This window comes from Lissotriton helveticus, chromosome 1_1 (assembly GCF_964261635.1).
Source record: "Lissotriton helveticus chromosome 1_1, aLisHel1.1, whole genome shotgun sequence".
NCBI classification, from domain to species: Eukaryota; Metazoa; Chordata; class Amphibia; order Caudata; family Salamandridae; genus Lissotriton; species Lissotriton helveticus.
In genome coordinates this window covers 188897251-188911908 of record NC_136057.1, presented here as the reverse complement: position 1 = coordinate 188911908, position 14658 = coordinate 188897251, and the positions used below count along the sequence as shown (strand labels likewise).

Below are 14658 nucleotides of genomic sequence, written 5' to 3'. Positions count from 1 at the left end.
CTGAAGAGTCTGTAACTAACAGTATGTGTGTTAATTCCTTAGCAGCTTCTCTGTTATGACCAGGTGGAGCTGGTGCAAGCCAAGATCAGACAGGAATAATACATCTACAGCCCAGCAGTATTGTGAGGTACAGAACTGGGTAATATGAAGCTGACTACAATAACACACACAGAGCACCCCATTTCAGGCAATCTTTACTGTTTGTCTGAAAAATAGAGGAACAGGAAGGGGTGTTAAAAGCCAACCATTAACCCTTCACCTGCAGCAATTAAATATTAATGAGATAAAGAGATGCAAACATACCTCAATTCTCCATGTGACTGTTGCAAAGAGATCGATGGGCAATGAGACAGGTGAGCAAAACAATGAAACGTTACCTGAAAGAACAAATTCAAAAAGAGAGTTAGGAGAAGATAAATGGAAATCCGAAATGGCAATGGAGACAAACAAGAGAAGGAAATAAACAAAACATTCTTTAGATAAACACCAGCCTCTGGATTGTTTACAGAGATAAAAAAAAAGTCAAAAATGTTTTTACATTTTTTGTATCACAATGAAAGAAAAAAACTATTTAGAACCCATAGAAACTGAAAACAGAAAAGCCTATGTCAGGGGTGTGAAATTTAATAAAATATCTACTTGTCCACGGGGCAGGTTGGTTTATAAATCTACTTGGCCTGTAACAATAGCCACTTGTATCTTTTGTGCCATGTAATGCGGCAACAAATTATAGCAGCAGGCGGGGGAGCTAGGTGGCGCACTTGCGGATGGCCGCCTGTGTGAGGCTCTCGCCGCCCGGCGGCTTTAATCCTCAAATTATCCTCAATATTGGCACCCCTGGGGGATTGGTATGCCCCTCCGACAACTGCTGGCCGAATATCCGCTCGATCGGCTGGATACTGAGCCTACACGATGCCGGGAACTATTGCCGGGAGAGACCTGCAGAGGCTGCATTGCGCGGACGCCGGCTGTGTGACCTACGCCGGTCCGCGGCTTCCCGCGAGGCTGCAGGCCACGGTGGAGGAGTGAATCTAGGCCCGGAACCATCACTGACCGCGAGAGCTTTGCCTGGACGGCTGCGACGTCCGACACAGCACCAGCGCCCCCCGTGTGCGGGGGGCGAGACGACTGACAGAGGACATCGGGCTGGCGGTAAGCGGGGGGCCCAACTGCGCCGCAACAGAGCCTTGCTTGAGTGGTATGCGCGGGGCCTAGGCGGGCCCCGGGCTCTTGCGCATCTCTCCCCCCCGCCCTTTTCCCAACCTCTCCTCACTGTGGTCTGCAGCGCTGCCCGGCCCTGGGGGTGGACAGCATCAAACAGCAGCAATAAATACTCTGTCTGGCTGGCAGTGGGACACTGTGGGCCCCGCCCTGGACTAAAACCTACCTTAACAGCTGGCCTGAAAAACACCTTGCGGGTCGGCGTAACTGCTGAGAACTGGCCCGCTTGCCTGGTCAGCGGGAGGGCACGTTCCATTACAGGTGCCACTGCAGGTTTCATTCAACCTAGGGAGCAATAGAGAGGGGCATCATTACCCGGCATGGCCTAGACCCTGAAACCCCAACATCAACCTTGAGACTTGTGCAAGGCTCAGCAGCCCAAGAGGGTAGTGTGGTCGGCGCCTTGCGAGTGAGAGGCCACAATACCTCACAGACACGCACACAGAGGCGCGGCAAGCAGTGGCTCCATTGGATTATTGGAGAGAGGCAGCCTCACGGAATAACTGAAATCCGCCCACTTACCTCCATTGTCAAACGCACCGTTGTCCCCTTAATCCTGCGGGAGGAGACATTCCGGCCTCCGTGTTCAGTTAACGACCCAGGGTGCGGTTGCGCCGATAATCCCAGAGCAAGCATGGGCAAGACAGACACGAGGCAGCCGAAACTCAACTTCGAAGCCAATAGGAGGCAGACTTGCACAGGACAAGATCCACAAGACCAAGCGGGCAGCAATGGGCCACAAGGAGAAACATCCGAACAACCCACAGACATACAGGACATACTGAAGTTCATCAGGGATTTGCCACGATAGCGGACAAAGTGGACAGGATGTCATCGCGGATGGATGCCATGGTCCACAAAATGGATGTGCATGAGGAGAGGATTAAAGAAACCGAACAACGTATCTCGGATTCGGAAGATGTGACTGCCAGACACACCTCACAGCTCTCTCAAATGGATAACTTGCTGAGAATTATCGCAACCAAAAATGAGGATTTGGAAGCGAGAAGTAGGCTCAACAATGTACGCATTTTAGGCATTCCGGAGACGACCAATACAGGCCGAATGGAGGACTATATTGAGAAGATGTTACTAGAGGTGATTGGGTCGGACGCCTTTTCTAACCAATTTATTGTCGAACGGGCGCACAGATCGCTGGGCCCTAGGCCCAAACCAGGAGCCACTCCGAGACCTATCATTGCTAGACTCCTAAACCACAGGGACCGAGATCTAGCACTGAAAGCGGCACGTAGCAAACAATCCCTATCGTATGATGGTAACTCCTTTTCTATATCTCCTGACTTTACACCTATAGTCTAGGAGGAGCAACGAAAGTTTCTTGATGTCAATGCGAAGCTACCTAAGGCACAAATTGACTATGCCCTCCTGTAACACCTTCGCCACTCAAACAGAACTGGCAATGACGAAGAAGACTCTCAGCGATCGCCGCTGGCAGAAGTGGACGCAGAAGATCATTAAATGTTTATCAGCCTGTTGGTGTCTTGACACTGGTTGTGGTAACCGTGAGTAGTAACATGCATGTTGGGGAGCCAAACCAGTAGAGTATATGTTGCCACTAATTGATGTAGCCCGGGGTGCTAAATGCTGGCTCGCTGGGCCCCCCTTTATGCTTGATGGCACTGCAGGCAAGTAAGCTTATGGATCTTCTTGCAGGGCTAAATTTCTGCCACCATATTAATTCTGCGACCCACATCAAGGGGCACACGTTAGATCAGATCTGGAGTGTCAATCTTAGTATTTCGCCTCCCACTATCTCTCCATGCATATGGTCTGATCATTTTCTGGTCAAATTTCACATCTCTGTTCCTAATCCCCTGGTAAATCAAGACTCCAGAGAAGGTTTCATTAGGAAGTGGGGTTTTCTTGACTTGCCAGCCTTTCTGAAGAGCCTGAAGAGCTCAGTTCCGGCCTGTAATACTGATCTTAACCATTCCGTAGCCAACATTTCTGAATGGCTCACTAAAGATAGTGATACACACGCCCCTTTGAAAAAACCGAGGACTCTGCGTCAATCTGACGCGCACAAATGGTTCTCTCCAGATCTTAGGGCAAAAAAACTAATCGTTCGCCAAAAAGAACGTGAGTGGAGAAGGAATTATGACCCGCTCAGAAAGACTGATTATGCAGTTGCCCGCTCCGCCTATATGAAAGCCATCTTCCTAGCAAAAACAGAATTCTTTTCCAATGCAATTGAAATGTCCAATAATAAATCCAAAGACATTTTCTCGATCGTTGATAAACTATCGAATCCTGCCAGAACTCAGCCTAAACCTATAATCACTCAAGATTTTTGTAACACCCTCAATCAGTATTTTCTGGATAAAATTACACTTATAAAGTCCAGTATCCTACCCACCTGCCAGGTATCCCCTGACTTTACTCATACCCCCAATAAATTCTCCCTTGATCGTTTTCCTTTGTTGGACGTCCCGTCCTTGTGCTCTCTTACGGCAAGGATTAAGTCGGGATCCCCACGAGACTGCTGCCCCCCTCATGTCCTAAAAAATGTAATTACTGACTTTCCTCTTCCTATACTGGCTCTCCTCAACTCTTCGATAAATCAAGGTGTAGCACCCATTTCTTTTAAGGAGGCAGTGGTAATGCCTTTGCAAAAAAATCAGGCATGGAACAGACTACCCTATCTAACTACAGGCCAATATCTTTGTTGCCATATTTAGCTAAAGTACTTGAAGCCCACGTTACATCTCATTTGTCTAGCTTCATTGAACAGTCTGACATTTTGGACCCTGCACAAGCCGGTTTCCGCCTGGCGCATTCAACCGAGGCGGTCATTACTGCAGTCCTAGATTCTCTACGCCACAATGCAGACTTGGGCACTCTCAGGCCCTGGTCCTGCTTGATCTGTCGGCTGCGTTTGACACGGTCGACCATGATATTCTGCTCGACCGTGTCAGACTAGCCGGCATATGCAGCCTCGCACATGACTGTATCAGATCCTTTCTTTGTGACCACTCTCAAGCCGTTGCCCTACCGCCTTTTTCATCCTCCAAACTTCTTACCACCTGTGGGGTGCCTCAGGGCTCCCCCCCATCACCCATCTTGTTCAACATTTATATGCTTCCCTTGCTTCACTCCCTAAAAACTTTTAAAGTCACTACATTTAATTATGCAGATGATCTGCAACTCATTTTTACTATCGATGACTCCCCAGACTCTGTCCACCAATTTCAGTCCACTATGCTCTTTATACGCCAGTGGATGGACGGTAACCAACTGAAGTTGAACCCTGAGAAGACAGAGCTGGTTCTTTTTGGCAAAAGTAAGATCTTTTGGGGTCCACATTATTGGCCTTCAAATCTGGGCCTTCCCCCCACCCCTTCCAGCTCTGTCAAAAGCTTGGGGGTCCTTATTGATGAAGAACTATCACTGAGACCTCAAGTTAACTCAGTGGTATCTTCGTGTTTCTTCCAACTTCGGAAAATAAGGAAGATTAGCCGGATGCTCACTCAATCTGCTTTGACCCAGGTGGTGATGACCCTGGTGCTGTCGCATTTAGACTACGCCAATGCCATCTACCTGGGTCTCAGCAAACGCCTCCAAATAGCTCAAAATCAGGCAGCCAGACTTATCTACCGTCTCCCGCGCTGGCAATCTGCAAGACCATTGTTGAAGCAACTTCATTGGCTTCCTATCACTCAGCGCGTACTTTTTAAAGCTGCTTGTATGACATTTAAGTCCCTCCATGCACGCAGCCCTAAATTCATTCAAGAACTCCTGCCCAAGTATACTCCTTCGCGCAACTTACGATCTTCATCACAAACTCTTTTGATTGTCCCCCGTTATAAATTTCAACGCAAAGGAGGACGCAGGTTCGCAACTCTTGCCACTAAATTGTGGAACTCTCTCACCTGTGAAATCCGTTCCTGTGTCACTATTCTCCAGTTCAGGCGACTCCTCAAGACGTGGCTGTTTGCCCATGCATCGGCTTAATCTCTCTCAGTCTCTGAGCAGTAATTTCCCAGAGTATATCAGTAAGCGCCATGAACCCCTAGGGTGAACGTGCGCTCTATAAATTCTTGATAAGATAAGATAAGCCTTGGTTATGAGTGCCTTAATGGCAAGGGGTTGTTGTGTAGCCACCTTAATATGACCCCCGGAGGGAATCACCCAAGGCTATCTGGCCACATACTTGTGGTGGGAGCTGCATCTTTTTCTTGTTTGGGTACAAGTTCAGGGTGGGTGGGGTGGGAATGTAATGCTGGCATGTTGGGGTTGCTACAGTGGGAGGGGGGTGGGCTGGGAGGACGAATGGAAGTTTGATGTTTTGTGCACTATTGGAACAAATGACGTAACAATAAGAGAATGCATATTTCATTTGAGAATCATTGGAGAAATGAGCATGCCACGCTTGAAGTTGTGCTGCGCATTGTACGAGAGGATACGGCATTACAAACATAGCTTGACAATTTTTTGTATTATACTTTTATGGCTACAGACATGGGAACACAATTGAATACTATCACGTCGAACGTCCGGGGGCTGGGAGACCCTGGATAGAAGCGGCAGGTGTTAGCGTATTTAGACAGGCACCACACGCATATAGCAAAGTTACAGGAAACTCACTTCTCACCTCAGAATGTCAACACTTTTGCATCAAGATGGGCCATGCACAGTATTTTCTCCTCTTACTCCAGCTATGCTAGGGGTACAGCCATATTAATCAAGAAACAGGTGCCCTTCCATTTGGTAGGGTCGTCCAGTGTTTATCAGGGAAGGTACTGCATGGCCGGGGGCGTTTGGGTTTGGAATCGGTCACATAAGTGTGTTGTTATGGGCCCAATGTAGATACCCCAGATTTTTTTCTTCTCCTTATGGGAAGCAGTGAGGAACATTGGATCAAATCACATTATCTGGGGTGGAGATTTTAACGTTACTTATGCCCCGGCCCTGGACAGATCACATCCCGCTCCGCACCATTACACTAAAGCGAGCAGTTTATTCAAAGATATTATTTCGAATAATCACCTGCTAGATGCATGGAGGCACATACATCCCTTACAACGAGAGGGGACACATTTTACGGCATATGCAGCCACCTGGGCACGGTTAGACTATTGGATTGTCTCCCGGGGGCTTGGTCCAGCAATCTGTACTCTTTGCTTTCAATATAAAATGTTCCTAAAAAAATGAAAGTAGTAAAAAAATACATTTTGCTAAACTACTGTGAAATTTGAGGTACCGTTTCTTTGCACCATCATTTAGTAAAATGTGTTGATGCATGCTAGTATTTCGCAAAAATATTGATTTGAATTTGATTTGAATTAAATTTATATAGCGCAGCAAATGCCCTGAGGCGTCTTGGCGCTGAGGACTAGACATATATAGAACTGGCGTGTGTGTGAGCCTAGAGGTCAGACTGAAACAACCACGTTTTTACCGCCTTCCTAAAGGTTTTAGATCTGCACTGCCTCCCCAGCGTACTTGTTTGAACCTGGGGATTTGCAGCAATTTTTGTTGTGCAGATCTGAGATTCCTGGATGGAGCGCAAAATTGTATATGCGCTCTCAGGTATGAGGGGCCATTCCCCTGAAGTGCCTTAAAGATGATACACAAGGCTTTGAATACTATTCTTTTCCTGACTGAAAGCCAGGGCAATGTATCCAGTTGCCCGGGACACAGACTCTTATTTAGGTATATACAAAATCAATCTAGCTGCAGCGTTCTGCAGTCGCTGCAGCTTTTTAGGTCGAGCGACCTATCTCAATGCGCATGCGCATTGAGCGGGAGCGAGATATAAAGGTGCTTATCGAGAGTTTACCTAACTGGCGATTCCACTGGCGATTTCTTGCAGTGCATGTGCTTTTTCGGTCATTGCGCAAGCCCTAAAAAGCGTGTGCACAATGCCACCAGCCGCCTGCCTGCCTGCCTCGCATTACCACATCAAAGGCAGCCCTCCCAGCGCATTTCTCACCCCCTAATTATTCACGGCCGGTCGGCCGTACTTTCAGTTTCACGGCCGCGTCTCCTCTTAAAACTTGTTCATAAATTGAGCTTGAATCCCCAAGTACAGAGCGTTGCCATAATCCCGCCTGGAGATGGCAAGTGCCGTTACAACTGTTTTTAGAGCCTCGGGCGGAATAAAGGCACGGATCTTCCTAATCATTTTAAGGATGGCCCAGAAGCTAGAAGAAAGGCAGGTAATTTGGCTATCAAAAGTCAGCTACTGGTCGAAAATAAACCCCAAATTTTTTGCCTTGAAGATGGGTGTGGGTCATTCACCCAGCTCTGACGGCCACCACTTCGGTGACCAAGCCAAGGGGTCGGTGCCCAACAGCAGTATCTCTGTCTTATTGCCATTCAGCTTAAGACAGTTGGATTGCATCCAGGCATTAACGTGGCGCATACAGTTATTAAAAAGATCTGCAGTTTCGTCCAAAATATTAGTTGCGGCGACGACTACCTGAGTGTCGTCCACATAGGATATTACAGAGAACCCATATTGCCTTATTAGTGCTGCCAATGGAGTTACAAAAATGTTAAATAGAGTAGGGCTAAGTGAAGAGCCCAGGGGCACTCCACATTTCAGATTGTAGCTTTGGGAACTGGATTCATTAAGTTCGACCCTAAAAGATCTCTCAGTGAGATAGGATTTTAGTAGAGTCGTAGCAGAGTCTTGAATACCAACTTCAGACAGTCTGGAAATTAAGATGTTATGATTGACGGTATCGAAGGCCGCCGATTGATCTAATAGTATCAAGGCGGCCTTCCCGCCTTCATCCAGTGACTTCCTAAGCTCCTCGCTAGCTGTAATTAGGGCAGTCTCAGTTCCATGGCTTCTCTAAAACCAAATTGTGAGTGGTCAAGTATGTTGTTAGTGGAGATATACGCTGAAAGCTGGGTATTCATCAATTTTTCCAGGACCTTAGAGCAAAAAGGAATTCTGGAAATTGGTCGATAATTGCTAGATTCGGCAGAATCCAGATGAGGCTTTTTCAGTAATGGGAGCACCAACGCTATTTTCCATGCTGCAGGAAATTGCTCCTGGAGTATAATCTCAGAGAACAGTAGAGTTAACTGCTCGCTGAGAATATCAGAGAAGAGATGAAAGATTTTTGGGGGGACAAGGATCGGATGGTGCCCCGGATGTAATGCCTAATAAAGTTTCCGTGATCTGGTCTCTAGTTGGGGGCGTGAAAGAAAAGCCAGTTAGCTTAGGGGCAGGATTACTCCTATCAAGAGATGAGTCGTTGGCAAGATTGGAAAACGTTCTGTAAACCAGCTCCACTTTGTCCACAAAATTTTGGCCAAGGATGTTGCAGAACTCTGGCGTATTATCCATTTTGGGTTTGAGCGGGAGTTTTGCTAGATTTCTGAAGGTGGCAAATAGCTCTTTGCTAGAGTTCTTTGAGGCTAGAGTCTTTGAGGTAAAGTAGATACTTTTTTCCTCAATAATCAGTTTTTTATAGGTGGCCAGTGTCTGTGCATAGAGCGTTTTCGACTCTTTACTATTTTTTTTGGATTTTTTATTTTCAAACAACCTTTATTGCTTTCTTTAAATGGATGTACACAGCCTGTAGCCTACAACCCAGGGGGGCCGGCGGCAGAGTATCTCGGATCCGAAACAAGAAACTTTACAGTAGCATGACACAGCCATTTAGCCGACAACCCTGGGGTCCGGTGGCAAACTGTTCATTCAGAAATCAAGTCTCTGCTGCCATTGCAAAAGTAATGGGGCATCCCTACCCCTCTGTTAATCTTGTGTCACACTGAACTTATCCCCCAGTGCGTATGTATCTATCCCCACTAGGTGCCATTGCATTCATGTCATGTTTCCGTCTAGAGCAAACCATGTAGCATGTATTAACTAGCCCCCCCCCCCAACTGCCCTGCGCTAACCTACCCCCTCCCTGTGGACTTTCCATCTAGGATTGGAGTCCAAGTGCCCCAGACATCCCTGTGTTGGCTGGGTAATCAAGTAGCATTCTCACTTATGTCTGCATCCCGACAGTGCCGCACAGTGTAGCACGAGCCAATTCATTTCTCTTAAATGTGATCATGACCTGTTGGTCTCCGTCTGCCTCTCCGAGTTGCTGAAAACCGCCACCCCCTATCTGCGAATTGCTCCCATGTGTCGCCTCAAGTATGTTACCCCGTAGCGTTGGTGTGTTGTGCATCCCCTGTGTGTGTAAGTGCATCAGGACTCTGTCCCTTCCCGTTCTGGGCTATACCCGCATCATCGCTCGTATGCCCAGCCTTAAAGTGCGTCAGATACAGGCCCCAGAAGTTCTTGGGTCGGGACGTGGGGGGGAGTAGGTCGCTATAAAGCTAAGATTGTGTACAGCAATACAGCATGTCATTAGCCCCTCATTTGGCTGTTGGTAGTGGCCCCCACATCCAGCACATCGCCACAACTCTCCTGGCTATTAACATACCCATATCTGTGAGTCGTCTGACTGCTACTGGCAAGCCTTTGGAATATCCTAGCAGCGCAAGTGCCAAGTCTGGGGTCAGCTGAAGGTCCAGGATCGTGTTTATGGCTGTGAATATATTGTCCCAATATTGCAGTACTCCTGGGCAATATCACGCTAGGTGCATAAAATCTGCAACCGACTCATGGCATCTTTCACATTCAGCAGATTGTCTCAGGCCATATCTGTGTAGACGCTCCGGGGTGTAATAAACCCTCTGGAGAAACTTGAAATGCACCAACCTATGCCTACCATTCAGCGACACCTTCTTAGTGTTCGCACAGCAGTACCTACACATGTCATCATTGATTTCGACTTGCAGGTCAGTCTGCCATGCCGTTCTCGCTTTCGTGAATTGAGACCCTTTGTGCTCCAGAGCAAGTTTGTACAGCTTAGTGATCAACTTCCTGGGGGTCTCCGCTCTGATCACACATGTCAGTTCCGGGACCTCAGGCGGTTACTCCATGTCAGGGCCTAACAGGTCCGTTAATGCACTACGCACCCTATTGTATTGGAAGCGGTATAGCAGGGGTACTTCACCTCCCTCCATTGTTATTTGCTCGCTTGTTTTCACTGTCCCATCCGCGAATAAGTCTCCCGCCGTCTTGATGTGCAGTTTGCTTAACGCTTGCACCACGCCTTTTTCTCTCACCGGCTCTATCCACAAGGCCCATTCAATGGGCATACTAGGAGAATATAAAAGCGCGCCCCTCCGAACCTGCAAAAGAGAGTACCATGCATGATTGGTAGCTGCAATGGAGTCCAAGACACCCGTTCTTCGATCTACTGGTCTGAAGACCGTGGCTGGGAGTGGCAGAGGGTCCGCAAAGAGCCTTTCCATGCGGAGGTGGGGGATCCTTGCATCTCCATGGATCCACATGTGAAGGTGGGATGCCTGTGCCACTCTGTAATATAGCTCTAGATCAGGGGCACCCAGTCCGCCCATGTCGCACGGCAGCGAAAGCAGAGTCCACTTCGCTCTGGGTTGTTTGCCTCCCCACGCTAGCTTAATCATGAGTTGTGTCATGGTCTGGAAGAAGGTTTTAGAGAGTACCATTGGAATGGCGCTAAACAAGAAGAGGAATCTGGGGAGGACCACCATTTTCATGATGGCTATACGTCCTAGGAGGGAGAGCGGGAGCTTGCACCACGCTTCCACATCGTCCTCCAGCCTACCATATGCCACCCCGTAGTTTTCTCGTAGTAATATTTCCAAATCCGTGTGCAGCTTGACTCCTAAGTATCGAACCGGGTCTGTGGACCACTGCAATGGATATTCCATGTCAAACCTATAGGTCACTGGGGTGAGGGGAAATGCTACTGATTTCGTCCAATTGACTCTAAGACCCAATAGAGCTCCAAAACGTACCACTTCTCTCAACATTGATGACAAATTATTTCCTGGGACACGAACATACAGCAGTGTGTCGTCTGCGTATGTCGACACAACTATCTGATATGTTGGAAAGCTGACTCCTTCATTCCCATGGTATTCCCTGAGCGCACAGGCAAGAGGCTCTGCCAACAGCGCGTATAACAGGGGAGACAATGGGCGGCCCTGCCTAGTACCCCTGCTAATAGGGAGCGAGTCTGTCACCAGATCCCCCAGTCGGAGCCTGGCCATTGGTTTGTGATATAGAGCGCCTAGATATTGGAGAAACGGCTCGCCCAGTCCCATTCGTCGCAGTATTCTACTTAAGAATGGCCACTCGACGGAGTCGAAGGCCTTCTCCATGTCGAGAAAGACCGCGATGGCCTTAGTGTCCTGCCTGATGTGTTGCATAGTACCTAGCACCGTTAGAATATTATAGGTCAAATTTCTCTCCGGAATGGACCCCGCCTGTACCTTCGCATATAGCTTAGCGTCAACATTTAATAACGAAAGTGGCCTATAGGAGCTGCACTCACTGAGAGCTTTTCCGGGTTTAAGAATTGTGACTATTAGTGCTTCTCTCATTGATCGTGGCATGCTCTCCTCCACGCAGATGTCGTCAAACAGTGTGGACAAGTGCAGGATTAGTTTCTCCTGGAATGCTTTATAAAATCCCACTGGGAGTCCATCCGCTCCGGGAGCACTGCCAGAGGGCATACCCGACAGGGCCTCAACTATTTCATCTTTCTCTATGGGCTGCATGAGGAACTCCCGGTGCTCGTTAGTAAGCATGGGCAACAATATGTGTTCAAGATAGTCTAAGATTTCATCCGATAGGTCTCCGCCTCTGGAGGAGTACAGGTCTGTATAATAGTTCCTAAACTCAGTAGCTATCTATCTCTCGTCTGTAATTACTTTACCATCTGTCGTCTTCAACTCCGAAATCTGAGACCTCCCCCTGTTGCCCTTCAGTATTCTGGCTAGGAGTGAGCTAGGTCAGTCTCCCTCTCCATATGTTCGTGCAGTGGCATATTTGCCCATGTGTTGTACCTAAGTGCTTTAATTTCCTCAACTATCGCTAAGTCCGTGGTGTTCCTTTGTCGTTCCTCCAATATAGCTAGTTTCTTTTCTAACAATGACAGTCTTTGCCGGATGGATTTAAGGACACTCGAGTGCTGGACATAGCTATGCCCCTAATGTATGGTTTAAAGGGCTCCCAGATTGGAAATTGTCTACAGACCCTATGTTAGCTTAAAAAAAGACATCGATCTCTTCCGCAAGCTCACCTCAGAACTGTGGGTCTAGAAGCGAAAATGGGGGGAAGCGCCATGTGAACGGGGAATCGCCTTTTTAGGGGACTCCAACTCCAGTAGAAGCGGAGAGTGATCTGAGAGAGTGCGCGCCAGAACAGTGCAAGCACTGACGCGCCGCAGCAAACAGGAACTTGCCAGCCAGTAGTCTATTCGCGTGTGAATGTCATGGTAGGCAGAGTAGTGTGTAAATCCACCCTGTGCTTTGTGTTTATACCTCCATACATCTTCCACGTCATGGCTAATCATTTCAGCTTGCAGCGCCCGCACTGCAGCGGAAGGTCTACGTGATGGGCCAGCTGATCTATCCAGAGCCGGGTCTGGTATTAAGTTTAAATCTCCCCCCCACAGCGACTGCGACGTGGGAAAGGTGCGAGCCACACCGGCCAAGCTACGATAGCACTCCGGGGAGTCGTAGTTAGGGCCATATACATGAATGATTAGTAAATCCAGTCCCATCCCTGTACACCGTGTGATCGCATACCAGCCCTGCCTGTCTGCTTGTAGTGGCTTCAGTGTCAGCTTCGACCCAGGTTAACACTCCCCTGGAGTGCGACGTGAATCCTGCCGCCGCTATACAGCCCACCAGACCTCTGCTCTGTAACATCTTGCTTGTGAGTGGTAGGTGTGTCTCTTGCAAGAGTGCTAAGTCTATCCTCTGTCGCTGCAAGTAGCTCACTACCCTCCTAATCTTCCGATGTTCATTGAGGCCACGTACGTTCCACGTAAGAGCCCGAAGCTTAGTAGGGGAGTGTGTGTGTTTGAGTTAGGTGCACCCAACATCAGGTCGTTTGAGATGTGAGTTGAGTGGCAGACAGTGTCGTGAGACCCCAACAATGAATTCGCTATCTGTCAGGAGCGCGTGTAACATAGGTGGCAGAGAGATGCTTAAGCCCAGGGCAGGCAGTGTGCGCAAACAATAAATTCTCCCCTCAAAATAACAATAACCAACAGTAACCTCCCCCCTCCCACAGCAGACCTCCCAAAACCTGATCTTGCCGAACCCTATACCATTCCCCCTCCCTCTCTTTCCCTCCCCAACCGGTTGCAACTCCTGAGAGTCAAATAAGAGCATTAAGCGCTGGGGCCGAGGTTGCCATGTTGTCAGCAAACAGTGCTAAGTCGCACTACGCCGGAGACATGAAACCCACTGCCCGCAACAGTGTTAATCACACATCAGCAGTTCTAGGGGGGAACTGGTCACGCACACTCAGAGTAGGTGAGTGCAAAGGAAAATCTGCAAGCATAGTGCAACAACCCCCATCCTTGTGAGTAATCATAGCAAAACTACACCATAATATTGCATTTCAGACCCCATATCAACAGTGCGTCGCCTGTGCGCATAGAGCACTTCCCGGGCCCTTAATCTCTTGTGACTGCTGCTGTAAATTCACTTGTAACGTTAGTCTCTCCACAGCAGCTTTGAAGTCTGCGCAGTCCTTCAGGCGAAATCCCCCCTCCCCTCAATCCCCGGCAGTCTGGAATTGCTCCTCCATGAGGCACTACCCCTATACCTCACCGTAACACAGGAACAGTTGTAGGCGGCGAATCACTCCTGCTCGTCCAGTTGACAGTTCCCTCCAGCCTCGCTGCTAGGTATGTCAGCAGCCTTGCGATTTTCCCTCGACCAACCTTTTAGAGCCTGCTGCAGGGCGCGTGGGTCCGTAAACAGGTGAGAGTGCCCTTGTCTATTTACCCTTAGCTTCGCCGGGTACAACATCGCGTAGTTCAAGCCTAAGTCTCGCAGCTGTTTCTTATACGGAGCAAAATGTTTGCGAGCTTCCTGTACTCTGGCGGTGTAATCCGGGTACAACGAGATCTCCGATCTCTCATATTGGAGCGTTTTCTTGTCTCTGGTTTGTCGTAGAGCCGCGTCCCTGTCCCTGTAATTCAGCACTTTAGCAATGATCGGACGTGGGGGGGCCCCCGGCTTCGGACACGGTCTCAAGGAACGGTGGGCGCGCTCGATCACAAACAGCGGAGAAAAAGTTTCCTCTCCAAGCAGAGTGATGAGTAGTTTTTCCACAAATCTCTCCATGTTTCCCGTCTGTTTTGTTTCCGGAAGACCCGTGATCCGTAGGTTACAGCGTCGAGACCGCGCCTCCAAGTCCTCGGTCTTGTCCTGCAGGGCGCCTTCATCAATGATTCAATTTTTTTATGCCCGGTGTTCAGCTCCATGTGCGCTTCCTCCACTTCAATTAGCCTCCGCTCCGACATATCAAGTCTTTCTGCATGCTTGTCTATTCTTTCAGCCATCTGGTCCATTCGGTATGTAAGGGCGTCAATTTTAGACCCCAATGCCGCC

At 48.6% G+C, this 14658-nt stretch overlaps 1 protein-coding gene across 1 annotated transcript in view; it reads right to left on the bottom strand.

Annotated features, from left to right (window-relative positions):
• The window catches only part of LOC144783793 (uncharacterized), a 149912-nt gene that overhangs the window by 59928 nt on the left and 75326 nt on the right, over positions 1–14658 (bottom strand). Inside the window, exon 2 of the mRNA XM_078662546.1 lies at positions 304–377. The gene's annotated coding sequence lies outside the window, so the exon portion shown is untranslated. The remainder of the gene's footprint in view (positions 1–303; positions 378–14658) is intronic.